Raw genomic sequence first — 16,667 nt, 5'->3', positions numbered from 1 at the left:
TGCCAGAGGAAGTGGTGGAGGCTGGTACAATTGCAACATTTAAGAGGCATTTGGATGTGTATATGAATAGGAAGGGTTTGGAGGAATATGGGCCAGGTGCTGGCAGGTGGAACTAGATTGGGTTGGGATATCTGGTCGGCAAGGACGGGTTGGATCGAAGGGTCTGTTTTCATGCTGTAGGACTATGACTCTAAGCGTCTAAAGGCATAACCTCAGAGTAAGGGGTCATCCATTTTAGATTAGATTAGATTCCCTACAGTGTGGAAACAGGCCCTTTGACCCAAAAAGTCCAGTGACTCTTCAAAGAGTAACCCACCCACACCCATTTGCCTCTGAACGATGCACCTAACACGATGGGAAATTTAGCATGGCCAACTCACCTAACCTGCACATCTTTGGTCTGTGAGAGGAAACCCATGCAGACACGGGGAGAACGTGCAAACTCCACACCAGTCACCAGAGGCTGGAATCGAACCTGGACCCTGGTGCTGTCAGGCAGCAGTGCTAACCACTGAGCCATTTAAGACAGAAATGAGGAGGAATGTGTCCTGGTAGTGAATCTATGGAATTTGTTACCAAAGAGGGCAGGTAGAGGCTAGGTCGTTAAGTATATTCAAGACAGATAGACAGATTTTTAAATCAATGAGGGAGTCAAGGAGTACAAGGAAAAGGCAAGAAAGTGGAATTTAGGGTAGTCGGATCAGCCATGATCTCACTGAATGGCAGAGTAGATGTGATTGGTTGAGTGGTATACTTCTGCTCCTACATCTCATGGTCTTACCCTTTGCTAACTCATTAAAAACTTAAGTAAATTAGCTAAGTGCACATTGCAATTTTCAAATGTGAATTTGTTGAAAGTAATCAAATGATCATCGGTGAGTTGTGGCACTGCATCCTGTAGATGGTAAATATTACTGCCACTGTGCACAAGTGGTGGATAGATTGGATGGTGAACATGGTGAATGGAGTACCAGTCAATTCAGCTGCCTTTTCCTGGATAGCATTGAGCTTCCCAAGTTTTGTTGAAGCTGCACTCATCTAGGAAAGGATGCCAGCTTTCAGGTGCAGAATACCTTTTCAAATTACTCCTGGTTTTGGAATTTCCCTTTTCTGAATTATTCTGCTGAATGATATAAACTCCAAAAATCCTCCCGATAATTGTTTGGTTAATGTATCATCCCTCACTTTCACTCCAATTTGAACGCTGGCGTCCGGGAGTGACAATCATAAATTAGTTAAAGATTGCTCTCGCATGGATTCTCCTTAAAAATCTGCTAACATTAGGACAGTTTGGTCACAAGTAGCCCACATCAATCTCCTCACCCTATTTTTTGTTTTTGAGTTTGCGCCATTCAACAGAAAAATTCAGAGAAGGGAATTCCAAAGCCAGGAGTAATTTTGATTCTTTTCATGAAAAAAAAAAGAGTACTGATAACCCCTACAAATTTGCCAAACTATAGGTCATGTTACTAGTTTTTTAAAAAAATTCATTTGTGGGATGTGGGTATCACCGACTGGCCAGCATTTATTGCCCATCCCTAGTTGGCCTAGGTGTAGTGATGAGTTACCTTCTTGAACTGCTGCAGTCCACCTGCTGTAGGTTGACCCACAGTGCCATTAGGGAGGGAATTCCAGGATTTTGACTAAGCTACAGTGAAGGAACGGTGATAGATTTCCAAATCAGGATGGCTTGGAGGAGAACTCTAAGGTGGTGGTGTTCTCACATCTCTGCTGCCCCTGTCCTCCTGGATGAAAGTGTCATGGGTTTGGAAGATGCTGTCTGAGGACCTTGGATTAATTTCTCCAGTGCATCTTGCAGATTGATACTCAATAGCAGTAATGTGTACTATGGTAGAGTGTGCGGATGCTTGTCGAAGCAGTGCCAATTAAATGGGCTCGCTGGTCCTGAAATGGTATCAAGCTTGAGTGTTGTTGGAGCTGCACCCATTCAGGTAAGTGGGGAGTATTCCATCACACTCCTGACCTGCACCTTGTCGATAAAGACTGGCTTTGGGGAGTCAGGGGGAAGAGAGTTACTTACCATTGAATTCTTAGCCTCTGACCTGCTCTTATAGCCAGTGTTTATGTGGCTAGTCCAGTTCAGTTTCTGGTCAATGGCAACTGCCAGGGTGTTGTTAATTGGAGATTCAGTGATGGCAACAATACAAAATGGTTGGCTTGTTTCTTATTGCTAGTCACAGCGTTGCCTGATTACTTGCCACATCAGCCCAAGCCTAGATATTGTTCAGATCTTGTTGCATTTGAACATGGACTGCTTCAGCACTTGAGGCTGCAAGAATGTTGCTGAACATGTGCACAAGTGATTGCACAATTTCCACTTCTAACCTTATGAAGGGAAGGTCAGCAGTGAATCAGTTGAAGATGGCGGAGTCTAGGACACGCTGAGGAACTCCTGCAGAGATGCACTGGAGCTGAGATTACTGACCTCTAACAGCCACGACCATCTTCCTATGGCCAGAAATGACTCTAGCCAGTGGAGTCTTTGCTCTGATACCCACTGATTCCAGTTTTGCTAGGCCTCCTTGATGCCACACTAGGTTGAATGCAGCCTTGGTATCAAGGGCTGTCATTCTCTCCTCACCTCTACAATTCAGTTCTCTTTTCCATGTTCGAACCAAAGGCTGTAATGAGGTCAGGAGTTAAGTGGTTCTGGCGGAACCCAAACTGGGTGTCATTGAGTAGGTGCTGTTTAATAGCACTGTTGATGACACCTTCCATCAGTTTAATGATGATCAAGAATAAACTGATGAAGTGGGAAGTGGCTGGGTTTGGTTTGTCCTGCTTTTTATGTACAGAACATACCTGGGCGATGTTCCACATTGTCAGGTAGGCTCCAGTTTTGTAACTGAACTGGAAGAGTTTGGCGGGGGGACGGGACGGCGGGGGCAGCATGTTCTGGAGCACATCTTCAGCACTATTGCTGGAATGTTTTCAGAGTCCACTACCTTTGCTGAATCCAGTGCCTCCAACCATTTCTTGATATTGTATGGAGTGAATCAAAGGAGCTGAAGGCAGTATTCGTAATGCTGCAGTCCACTGGAGATGAAGATGAATCATCCATTCTGCATTTCTGGCTGACAATTGCTGTGAATGCTTCAGTCTTGTCTTTTGCAGTGATGTTCTGGTCTCTTCCATCATTGATGATAGGGATATTTGTGGAGCCTCCTCCTCCAATGCATTGTTTAATTACCCACCATCACTCATGACTGGAAGGGGTAAAATTGCAGAGCTTCGACACAATCCCACAACCAATGGATTGTATAGCTGTTTTTCACTTGCTGCTTATGCTGTTTGGTTTGCAAGTAGTCCTGTTTGATAGCTTCACTCAGGTTGACACCCATTTTCAGGCATGCTTGGTTCTGCTTCTGACATGCCTCCTGTACTCTCCATTTGAACCAGGGTTGATTCCCTGGCTTGATGGTAATGGTTGAATGGAGGCTATGCCAGGCCATGAGATTGTAGATTGTGCTGGAGTACAATTCTGCTGCTATTGATGGCCCACAGCAGCTTATGGATGCCCAGTTTTGAATTGTCTGCCCCATTTAGCACAGTGAAGAGGCCACACAACACAATAAAGGTTATTCTCAATGTTAAGGTGAAACTTAGTCTCCACAAGGACTGTGCGGTGATCATTCTTGCTGACGTTCAAGGCGATACTTTTCTCTCCAATGCTTTCCCATTTCTTTAATTTATTTTATGATTCCTTACTGATACAGTCATGGTCAGATGTGCCAGCAGATTGATGAGGATGAGGTCAAGGTTTGGTCAAGATGACTTAGTTGCGGCTCAATGAGCTACTGGAAATTGCAGAGTCTTGGAAATTATGCAATGGCTTGAAGGCATTTTTGTAAAAAAAAAGATTTGGCCACAAGTATTTTTATCTTTAAGACTACATTCAGGTGGCTCAATGACACACTATTTTGTACTACCACCCAGATGGTATGAACAACATATTTGTCTTCATGGTCTTTCCTGGTTTTCATTTTCTTATGAATATGAAGGGATCATAAAAAAATTAAAGAAATGGGAAAGCATTGGAGAGAATAGTATCACCTTGAACGTTGGCAAAGGTGGGCAGGGAAAGCATTTTTTTAAAAAACATATATGATGCATGTGTTTGAGGAGAGAAGATCAGGTATTCCAGCAAACCATTTGTTTATAAAACATATGCTTGTATCAAATATGAACACTATTTGTCAATACTTTGGAACTATGTTTAGTGCAACGTAAAAATGGTGCAATGAAGGCATCAGGAGTCTTGCTCTGAATACAATTTGACAATAAGTCGGAGTGGTTTGGTTGCTACGGGGACCAAGAATAACTTAGGACGAACAAGATGCAAAACATTCACATGTTCATACCCATGGATAACAGCATGGGTATGTGTGACAGTTTCAAAAGTAGACTGTTAATTTACAAAATCGTTAAGTAATAGAAATGTTAGGTTATATAAATGGTTATACTTTAAACTGTTGATTTAACTTCAAAGATGCATTATACCCACAGGTCTCATGGATAAATCGTTAGCAGTTAAGTGGTCAATGTGCCAAGGATTAGGCTTTGAGAGGAGAAGAGTGCATAGCAGGTCTTTGTAGTGTTGCATTATAGGATATCTATTAAGTATACTTTCCTTATACTTTCACCTAGCTTTGGAGGAGAGGCTCAGGTGTTGTGTTGATGCAGAGAGTGATACCATCATAAGTTCTGAACTCATGGCAGGGTCACGAATGATGGTAAGGTCAAAGAGGAAGAACCAGAGAAAATGCAATCCAAAACAAGTCCTCAACGATGATTCAGGTGGAAGGTATTCACGTGGTATCAATAGCTACGAAGAACAACAAAGGCTTCAGCATCAGGCCAATCCCCAGTCGAAGTTTCCTTGCCATTGGAATTAGATCTATCTTTTTTCAAGGACTGTCTGTCTACTGGTGTGCAACAACATTCCTACATTAAAAGATGCCCTGCGCAAGATGCATACCTGAAGGAATTCAACCTCACCATGCACACAACACAAGCCCTGTGGCAACTGGCAAGCACTGAGGGGGACAGGATAGAGAGATGTGGACATCTCTAGCTTCGGACCAGCACGCAGACAGTGGAGTTTGACACGGTTGTTTCACTCTGAGTAAGAACTGGAGAGCATTTCAGCAGCTTTCCTTAAGAGTGAGTGTATAAGTCCTGCTAAGATTTGTTTTCCCAAAATGCAGCACCTCACATTTATTTAAATTAAACTCCATCTGCCACTTCTCAGCCTATTGGCCCATCTGATCAAGATTCCGTTGTAATCTGAAGTAACCTTCTTCGCTGTCCACTACACCTCCAATTTTGGCGTCATCTGCAAACTTACTAACTGTACCTCTTATGCTCACATCCAAATCATTTATATAATGACAAAAAGTAATGGACCCATTACTGATCTTTGTGGCATTCCACAGGTCACAGGCCTCTAGTCTGAAAAACAACCCTCCACCACCACGCTCTGTCTTCTACCTTTGAGCCAGTTCTGTATCCAAATGGCTAGTTCTCTGTATTCCATGAGATCTAACCTTGCTAATCAGTCTCCCATGGGGAACCTTGTCGAATGGTGAGGGAATGTGCAGAAAAGAAACCCAAAAAAGGAATTCCAGCAATCTCAAGGTCAAGGACAATTTCAACCCCAGAAATGCCTGCCAAGTGAGTGGTTGGAGACGCAGCTCTAGGATCAGGCTCACTCATGCAAGGATCCACAGAACCCATAACTAGTGACAAAGTCCTGAACTTCTCCGGCACAACTGTCCATGCGTATGAGAGTGAAAGAATACAGAATTTAAGGCAGCTATTTCACCATAAAGAATATGGATTAGAGCTTGCACTCAGATTGAAGAAACCAAGTTTGAGATTTTAAGTGAAGTTCGAAACTTCAACTGGCTTTGGCTGTAGAAAGGGATGTCTGTGGAAGTCAGTTTGGCAATTAAAATTTAACTAGCTGGAAAAGAGAAAAAGGAACCAACCTTTCCAGAAGCTAAAGGATAGTTCCTGGAGAATGACGGAACCACTGAAGGGACAAAGTCAAGCTGTAATTTTGAATATAACTTGACAACTGGCATAGTGTTTACCTAATGTTGCTTTAAATGTGTTTGTTACACAACATTTTAAAACTTGAAATCTTGCTATGAAATAATTTCATTCGTTGATGTTCAAATTTATCTTTAAAAGAGATTGGTTTTGATTGCAATATGATATTGCATTTGTACGACCTTAAAACAAATTGGAGATTTGTTACAAGTTAAGGTCACTATTAAGCAATGCCATAAGAAATGCACTGACAGTCAAATATATTCCAATTCATACAATGCAGAAAAGGCCCTTCAGTCAAGTCTGCACTGACATAACTACCATTAAAAGTATGCTAATCCCAATTTCCTGCACTTGTCCCATATCTTTGAATATTATGATTTTAAAATACAATCCTTTTTTAAAAAAAAAGGATTGTAAGGTTTCCAGCACCCACTATCTTCAAGACAGTGCATTTCAGATTCCCACCAAATGCTGAGTGAAAACGGTTTTTGTCAAATTCTCTCAGAATCTCCAACCCCTTACCCTAAAACTATGCCCTCTCATGATTTTCCCTTCATTGAGTCGTCAGTTCTGCCATCTATTCATCCCATCCATACCCCCCAATCTTATACACTGCAATCCTATACCCCCTCACTCTTCTCTAAGAAAACAATCCAAGCTAGAGTCTCTCTTTATAGCTCAATTTCTCCATCCCAGGCAACAGGTTGGTGAACCTCTTGTTACCCCCTCTTGTGCTACTACATTCTTCCTGTATTGAGGTGACCAGACCTGCACATAGTACCAACTCTGACCAACACTCTATACAACTCCAACATTATCTCCTTGCTCTTATACGCCATGCCATGACTGATGAAGACAATTTTCCATATACCTTCTTAATTATCCTATTCGTGTGCTTCAGAGATTTATGAATAATTACCCCAAGATCTTGCTCTAAGCTACCCAGTGTCCTGCCATTCTTTAAATATTCCCTCATCTTGTTTCTTCTGAAGTGCATCACCTCACAGTTATCAGGGTTAAATACCATCTGAAACTGGTTTGCCCATCTGACCAACCCATCTACATCTTCCTGTAACCTACAACCATCTTCTTCACTAATAACTACTCTACCAATCTTGATGTTGTCAGCAAATTTGCTTAATATTCCCCCACATTTTCATCTATATTATTTATGTAGCAAACAAGAAAGGTCCCACTACTGATCCCTATGGTACTTCATTGGACACCAGTCTCCAGTCACTCAAGCAGCCTTTACCACTGTCCTGTGTCCTATTAGTAAGCCAGTCTTGGATCAATCTTCCCCAGTTTCCCCTCAATTCCATGTCCTTTAACCTTTTCAGTTTCCAATCTGGGACCTTGTCAAAAGCTTTGCGAAAATCCATATAAGCTCTAGGAACTGAACTTTCCTCGTCTACACAACTGCCTTTTCAAAAATAATTCCAGTATTTGTTAGGTATGACCATCCTTACTCCTTCAGAGCTATCTTCAATTGATTTCCTACCACGGACGTGAGACTCACCGGTCTGTAATTTCCAGGTTCATCTCTACTACCCCTCTAAATAAAAAAGCAGAACCACCTTAGCCATCCTCCAGTCCTCTGGCCATTCCCCTGTAGCCAGAGAGGAATTAAAATTGGAGTCAGAGCCCCTGCAATTTTCTACAACAGCCTAGGATGTAACTCATCCGGGCCAGGGGGTTTGTCTGTTTAAGCCCAAAGGCTCAATACTTCACCATTTCCTACATCAAACTGTGCAGTCCTTTTCCTGAAGTCCATACCTACATCCTCCATTGCCAGAGTGAAGACTAAAAGGAAATATTCATTCATTTAACACCCTTCCAATATCCTGCCGCTTCACACACATGTTGCTATTTTGGTCCCTAATGGACCCTTTCCCTGGTTAACCTCTTTCCTTTAGTGCATTATCCCCAATCCTGTTCGCAGGTCTTTTTTCATGCCCCTTTTTGCTCTTCTAATTGCTTTCTTAAGATCTCTTGCACTTCTGACATTCCTCTAGGGTTACAGCTGAATTACTCCCTTTGAACTTGCTTAAAGCCATACTCTTGTTCATCTAGTTCTGAATTATCCAGGGTTCTCTGAACTTATTACTCCTACATTTCCCTCTACAAAAAGGTACACACTGGACCTGTACTCAATTCAATGTGCAGAAATTCTGAACACAATTAGTGCAGAGCTTCTCTGCAATTTTCTAATATTAATATTCAACTTACATGTGAAACTACATGCAAAATCATTGGTCTTTGCCTGGAAATTGCATGGTGTTGCCTCATGGTGAAATAATTTTCATTTCTCCAGGACTCTGTCCAGGCAGTGTATTGTTAGTACTGGAGAGAATCCAATACATTTTCTGGCCATTGCACTCAATGGAACAAAAAGTCATGCAGGTTCTGCCTTGGGTGAACAATTCACTCCAGCACATTACTGCCAAGATGACAAAAGTTCAAAATGGCCTATATGGCTTTAATTTGGTAACTACAATTTAAAGGTGATTTAAAGAAATGACTAGCATTTTTTGAAAAATCAAAGTGTTCTACATCCAAAAGTAGTAATCTTTGAAGCGTAGTTACTGTTATAACAAGAAACAAGACAGCTAATTTATGCACGCTAGCTCTCACGATGATATTTACCAGAGTAATCTGTTTTGTGATATTGATTAAGGTTTATTATGGGCAGATGCAAGTTTGATACCATCTTTAATAGTGCAATGTCTCAGTATTGCACTGGAGTGACAGTCTAGATATCCTCTGTCTCAAAGGCAAGCATGCCACTCCTAAACAGAACCATAAGTGACAATTTCCAACTGGTAACAAAACTAATAGTTTAGTCGTAGTTGGACCTGTAAAAAGGGTAAAAGGTGGCATGACACAAGACACAACTTTGAATAAAATGCCTGTTATGGAAATTAACAATTGAGGGTAGCAAGGCTGAAATGTTCTCAAGGAACCCACGGAAGGATTCATGCCAGAGTTTAAGAGTCTAATTTGACATCAAAACTGGCACTATTAAAAATTAGGAATAGAACAGAATTTAGAACCATTTGACTTTAACGGTGCTCTTTCTTTACCGCAGATGGAGAATTTCTCATTGATTTTGAAACCATAGTAAAAATATTCATTAAACTATATTGTTGATCTAATTATATAGAATTTCTGATCAGACTTTCAGGTACAAAAAGCAGGTGATATCATTGATAAAATAGGTTAAAGGTCTGTAATGCTGGTTTATTAATGCCTATTACAGGCATTTTCTGCCTCAGTCAGACACATATGGGGAAGTAATTTTTCAGTGAATTATGTATATGCCTTTTGAAAAATGTGCATCCATGAAGATTTCCACAAATATGTATGGAAGAGTAATGCAAGAGCCTGATCTCAATTGTTGTGAGCACTTTTGAACCAGAGGAAATAGCAGTAAAAGCAGGCCATAAGACCCTTCAAGTCTATTCTGCAATTCAACTTTATCACAGCTGATCTAACTCAACACCAACTTCCTCAGATGATCTAATATCTAGAGCAGGAGGTCCCAATCTGTGAATTATGAAACATAGTGGGGTCACAGGGGGAGATTTTGGCATCATGGGCTCAGACACAACTTTGATAGCCATGAAAGCTTGGACTGACTTTTGACAGCCACGATCCCACCCTGTTGACCAGCATGGGCAAATCATTTGCTCTCAGAGGCCTAATTCATGGAACTGCCACAGCCAGTGGAAAGTTGGTTCTTTGCTTTTTCAGGCCCCTCCCACAAGCCCCTACTCAACAACTCAAAATGACACTAACCAACATCCACCCTCACTACATCTCCCAAACTAGCTACAATTTCACTCTGGGTGCAAGTCGTCAGAAATGTTAACATTGGATCATTTTGAGAAAATAGTTAGAAGACATTGACGTAAAATCTATTTATCGGTTTCTTGCTGTTTTGGTCCGTAATGGACCCTACTCTTTCCCTGGTTAACCACTTTGGTGCATTCTCCCCAATCCTGTTCAGGTCTTTTTTCATGCCCCTTTTTTGCATGTGTTCAATGACCAAGTCTGCACAACTTTCTGGGGAAGAGAATTCCAAAGATTCACTGCTGTCTGATTAAAGAAATCCTTCCTCATCTGAGTTCTAAATGGCCTAACTCTTAGACTGTGTCCCCTGGGTCTAAACACTCAGACAAGGCAAAAAAAAAATCTTCTTGCATCTACCCTGTTAAACCCTTTAAGTATTCTAACATTAACTAAATTTAGATGAGATAGACAATTTAGTTAGTATCCTTCAATATGATTTTGGATGAATGAGACACACGAGCAAGTATACGTGTCCAGTCTTCTCAATCCATTCTCATAGAACAATTCCACCATCCCAGGAATGTGGTCGGCAGTACGATAAACATACAACAGACAGGCTGGCTGGCTACAACCATTTCAGGGAGAAGACTACATCTGTTAGTCTGACACAAACAAAATAAAAATGCAGAAATGGCCTTACAGGCACTGGATAGCAGAAAGGCAGATTCAGGACTGTGGCTTCTGCTGCAAGGAAACCTCCAGCCAACCAGATTACTATCAGCTAGGGGTTCAATTCTCCCATGTGCTTTCAGGCATGCTTTAACACTCATCTAAGGAAATATTGTCCTGAACTTGTAACAAGCAACCTTCCCTAGAACTAAAGAACTTGCAGTGAATCTTTATTTTGTCAGTCAGCTTTTGTAATAGGGCTACTCCATCATCTTCCTCAGTTAAGCACCTCAGCCTCAGTTTCCCTTTCACTGTACTTCTGTTAATCACTTTTTGTTCCCTACAGACCTGACAAGTTGTAATGGCTTTCTGCCTTTTCAAGGTTGCAGGAGTGACTGTTCCTATTTTGCCACTTGCATTCAAGCGTACACCATTAAATATAATTTTTGGTTGCTCTTGGGATACCTCCCCACACAAGTTCAAGATAGGGTTATATAAAATTCTAATTACCTGACAAGTGTTGCATTTGTTTTTAAAACACTATATTTGTGTTAAACTGCAGTTATTAAAACAAAATGTCCATTATTTAAAATATGTAGAGAAGCTTGAAATAGAAATCAATTTCATTTTTGATAATTTGGTGAGATGTGATTACATACAGGTGATATTTTTCACACATTGTAATCATGCTCTGAGCTAATTTAAAGTGTACTATTTAGCACAAAATATTGTATGAACATTCTAAATTTATGAATAAGATATATTTTTTAAGAGCAGGAAAAAGATAAAAATACTTCAAACTTAATTCATACGTAGTCAAAAATGGACAATAGATAAAATAAAATATTTAAACAGCAAGCAACATTTTGGAACACAACACTATAGGTAAAAAGTCAAGTCTCCGATCCAAAAAATTATAGCTTCTTAAATACTAAAAATCTAATTTTCTATGGCAATTATTCTACTTAATTAAAATTAGGATATAAAATGTGAATGATGCATTTCCCCTGATGTTTAATATTAGCTAACACTAAGAGCATGTTTTAACTAATCTTCATTAAATTGTTCACATTCAGTTGCACAAAATATAAGCCACATGATACAGAGATGGTAGACCCATCCACCAGCTGAAAAGTCCAAGGCAAACTTTATTCCACTAGCTGAGGCCACATCCAGATTTTATAATTGTTAGCTAGTTAATTACTTCAGGCCACAGATTCTGCTCTGAGGAGAATATCCCCCCGCTTCAAGATTTCTCAGCCAACTGTTAGCTGGTAGACCTCTAACCCAGCCAAACCCACCACCCACCCTCCTTCCTAATGAAGGGCTTATGCTCAAAACATTGATTCTCCTGCTCCTTGGATGCCACCTGATCTGCTGTGTTTTTCCAGCACCACACAACTCCAACTCAGCAGAACCACGAAGTGATGGCCCCTGCTGGAACTCCAGTCAGTTCCCGAGCACCAACAGCGCTGGAAGCTGGACTTAAGAGTAACTTCATGGGGAACATCTTCTAGACTAGGCCCAAAGGGAGGGGCTGGGTTGATAATCGAGTGTCTGAAAAGGCAAGTTGCTTGCCACCCCCAAGCACATAAACAGGCCTCTAAGATTCAAATCAGTGTCAGGTAAATAGTCAACTTTTAGCCATTTAAAAGGGCCTCAAGAGCTAGCTTAAAGAGCTAGCTGGAAAAGTAACAGCTGAAGCAGGCAGGTGGCAAGAGCAGCAACCCTCGCCAATCCAAATGATTTTAAGCTTTCCTTACTGGTCAGAAATCTCCAGCCGATGAGCGTTATATTTTCCTGGATTTCTTCTTCACAAATATGAAGCTCACTACTTACGTTATAATAAAACCTTATTCAAATTGCTTAGAATATGATCTAATAAAGCCCTCACCTAAACCACCATAAAAATAATTTTAAAACAGTTCCACTGCTATCATTTGCACTTCAGAGGAGGTTCACTAGATTGATCGAGATGAGGGATTAAGCAGTTTAGACGTATACATTCTGGAGTTTAGATTAGAATTAGAATCCCTACAGTATGCACACAGGCTCTTCAGTCTAACAAGTCCACAACAACCCTCCGCAGAGTAACCCACCCTGATCCACTCCCCTACCCTATATTTACGCTGACTAATGGGCCTAACTTACACATCCCTATGGGCAATTTAGCACGGCCAATTCACCACGGCCAATTCACAGAACCTGCACATCTTTGGATTGTGGGAGGAAACCAAAACACCCGGAGGAAACCCACGCAGGCACGGGGAGAATGTGCAAACTCCACACAGAACCTGGGTCCCTGATACTGAGAGGCAGCAGTGCTAACCACTGAGCCAATGTGCTCCCCTAAGATTAGATTCCCTACAGTATAGAAACAGGCCATTTAGCCCAACAGGTACACACCGACCCTCCAAAGAGTAACCCACCTGGACCCATTCCCCTACCATATATTTACCCCTGACTAATGCATCTAACACTATGGTCATGCTAAAATTGCCCAATTCAGCTGCTTGAGATGGGAAACTGGAGCACCCGGAGGAAACCTATGCAGACACAGGGAGAATGTGCAAACACACAGACAGTCGCCAGAGGCGTGAATCGAACCTGGGTCCCTGGCAGTGTGAGGCAGCAGTAATAACAAATTTTTAGGTCAGACTGCATGCATTTAAGTGGAAGATCCATTTCAAAATGATCTTGCACACTGAATTTGAGAACATTAGTGTATAATCTCAATATACTTTTTCAAATTTATGTTTCAAGTGTCCCTGAGCCACATGCCAACATGAATGACAGAAGATCTGACTGAAGTATTAAAAAAATGCTAAAAGGGCTCAAAGATTAAAAAGGATGTTGCCCCATGTGGAGAGATTTAGAATGACAGGTCATAGATTTTAAAATCTGATATCCCTCATCCTAAAATGGAGATGAAAAGAGAAATTACTTCACAAAAAAGGGCCATGAATCGGAGGTATTCTGCCCCAGAGTGTAATGGATGCTGGGACATTGACTAAATTTAAAGGAAGAGATAGACCAACTTTTATTTAGCAATGGGTTGAAGAGTTCTGGACAGCAGGCAGGAAAATGGAATTGAGTGCAAGACAAGATTAGCCATGATTGTATGACATGGCGAAACGGGTTTGAGAGATTGAATTGCCTACTCCTGCTCCCAGTTCTTGTGCACTCATGAAATCGAATGGAGGAACCAAAATATTTTGCTGCAGGCTCTTCAGAAAACAATTCAGTTCAATTTGGAAGGAAAGGCAAGATGTGTTCCATTGACAGAGCATTATTTATGCCGATAAAGTCTCAAAGTGTGTTTTTAAAAACAAAAACAGCCAAATACATATTTTTGAAATGCAATCGCTGTTGCAGAAAATGCAGCAGTCAAATTGAAGATAGCCAGCTTCCTCACATAATGACCAGGTAAAGTTGCTTTTGGTATGTTTATTGAGGAATAAAATGAATCAAGACTTCAGGGATTAGTAACAGCTAGTACATTGACAAATACATGATTTCAAGCTAATCCTGAAAAAAAAACAATTATAATTCACTGACACTCATATCAATTAAGATACAAAAAAGGGAAAGATGTAATGAGAGTCAACAGTGGAAGAACTATTTCAAAATTATCTTGCACACAGAATTTCAAGTGTCCCTACACTCAATTGTCAAGAAGTTCTCAAAGTCATTCAATTCTCGAAAAGATAGATCTGAAGAATTGCCCGTGTTTTGCTAATTCCCTAACACAAGTTAGAAGACTAAATTCGTCAAATATCTCTACCAGAACTAGGACAATGAGAAAAAGTATAATTCATAAAAATGGATATTTCTTAACAAAAACCAAAGTCCATCTCAGTTGACAAAGAATAATAAATGGTTTTAGAGAGCCCTAGCAAAGCTAATCAACAACAAATGGTTTCAAAGGCTCCTAGAAAGCCTAATCTTAAGTGATCTAGCTCTATACTGAAGGTCACTGCAAAAGATACAAACTTAGGTATTAAAAACCATTAGAATCACCATAGATCCATCAAAACTAGGGTGGGTCCACACAGAGCCAATGCAATTTATCCTAGGTACAGTAATCACTTAAGCCTTTAATGCCCTCCCCCACCTTTCTTCCACTCCCAACCCCCAAACATCAATCTTCCTTCCACTCCCCTGCCTCCTCCTTTTCTCCACTATCCTCTGCCCCACCTCCCCCTACCACCACACACACACACACACACACACACACACCAACCAAACCTAGGAGCTAAGCAAAATAAATAAGACTTCCTGCTTGGAAAATTACACGTTGAAAGACCAGACTGTGCTGCTCTGGTGTATTCCACAAATCGCACTAATAGTGAAAAACTCAACTGAGTTAACCCCCTGTATCCCAGCAGCAGCACTATACCCAAGTGATAATGATCAAGTAACTGTCTCAGTTACAACTCTTAATGCAATCAGGTTTTTCCTTTTTAAGCAGCACATAAGCATTATGTACAAAGATGTACAAAAAGTCAATTTTTTTTCCTTTGGGTTTTAGGAAAATCATATTACATTATTCACCTAATGATTTTGTGTACAATGTTAGATGAAGGTTGTTATACTCAATTATAAACCAACAATGCAATAACACATACCCTCTGCTTGTTAAATAGTAAACATTCCTCAAGTTATTTAAAAAATACATTATTGCAACTGACATTGAGGAGCATGGAAAACATTGCCACAAATAACTTTAATGAAAGCAATATTTGGATATTCTGTACATGGAGTAGATTTTCTTCTGCCAAATTTCTATTGCAACTGCATTTTAATGTAAATTTTCAATTGGTTTGTTTCATGACTTACAAATCATATACAGTTTTTTTAAAATCCAAAACCACTGTTTACATTGTATGGACTGAAAGTACACATGGAACATAATGTAGTGTTCAGCACTTGAAAAATAAATAGCTAAAAGTAATATAAAATATAAAAACTATTACATTCAAACATGACATTTTCATTTCTACTAAACACACAATTCACAAAAGCTAAGGATCTTTGTTAATGAAGCTGCATTATGGTGCCATAACATTAGAAACGTTAGATAGAAACATCTTAGCTTGGATATTAAAAAAACTTCACATTAAAATGACAAAAGGTAGTTTACCTTTTGCAGAACAAAAACGAGGTGTAAAGTATGTGAAAGAGGTTATATTTTTAATTTATGTTTAAACTAGCATAAATGCACAGTGAGAATATATTATTTGACTATGTAATGTTAAATTAACAGCTAATCACACAGAAACAAACATATTTGGCATTTCAAAAGACCAAATGCATTTTTTATATTTTCTTAAAAGTAGATAATTGCAAAATAGAGCATATTCACACTTTATTAATATTTCAATTACAATTTTTTGCTAGAAATCACATTAGTTCCTAAGTGTTCTGCTCAAACATGTAACTGAATTTGAAGGGTGTTCAAAACAAATAACAAGGCAATACAATACTTTTTGGCTTATTTGATAATACAAAAAAAAACTGAAAATACAACTGAAGGTAGAAGATTGATAAGCATTTTTCAATTGTAACTTTCAGGATCAAATTTTAAAATGTGCACTTTTTAAAAAGTACGTATATTGCAGCTGAAGAAAATAAAATTCTAAACATTTCTTTAAGAAAATAACCTTCATCACAGAGACTGTGTTCATTTATATAAAACCACCAATTAATTTATCCTCATACTCAGCTGTTACACACAGATTTAGGGGACACGATACGTTCCCACCTCCTGTTCCAGCTGATCATTCCTATCAAATAGACATTGGAGGCCTAACGTATACATACAGAAAAATCTGTCATGACCACAGCATAAATCTAAGCCTGAAAATGTTGCTTTTATTATTAAAAATGCTATGGTTTTACTCAAAAGATTTCAATCTTTAGAAAATATGCTTATCTCAAAAATAAAATATCTCCAACCATGATTTTCTACTGTTTTGAAAACAATAGCAGTTAATTACAGGCAGCATGAGTAAGAGTTTGACTGGGCCTGTGGGATATCAGCCACAAGCTGTGGCCTACAGAGGATTTAATGGCCATCAGATGCTCCCAAGTTCTCTAGCTGCCCACATACAAACAATGGAAGCCTA

General features: G+C 39.8%; 1 protein-coding gene across 7 annotated transcripts in view; it reads right to left on the bottom strand.

Moving 5' to 3' along the window:
• The window catches only part of LOC122564841 (nuclear receptor subfamily 6 group A member 1), a 426,486-nt gene that overhangs the window by 163,941 nt on the left and 245,878 nt on the right, over positions 1 to 16,667 (bottom strand). The gene's annotated exons all lie outside the window — the stretch shown is intronic.

The sequence above is a fragment of the Chiloscyllium plagiosum genome, unplaced genomic scaffold (genome assembly GCF_037043375.1).
Source record: "Chiloscyllium plagiosum isolate Xiang-an unplaced genomic scaffold, Cpla_swu_hap1 HiC_scaffold_21, whole genome shotgun sequence".
Classification (NCBI taxonomy): domain Eukaryota; kingdom Metazoa; phylum Chordata; class Chondrichthyes; order Orectolobiformes; family Hemiscylliidae; genus Chiloscyllium; species Chiloscyllium plagiosum.
The sequence above is the reverse complement of the archived record's forward strand: the minus strand, read 5'-3'. Positions and strand labels throughout refer to the sequence as shown.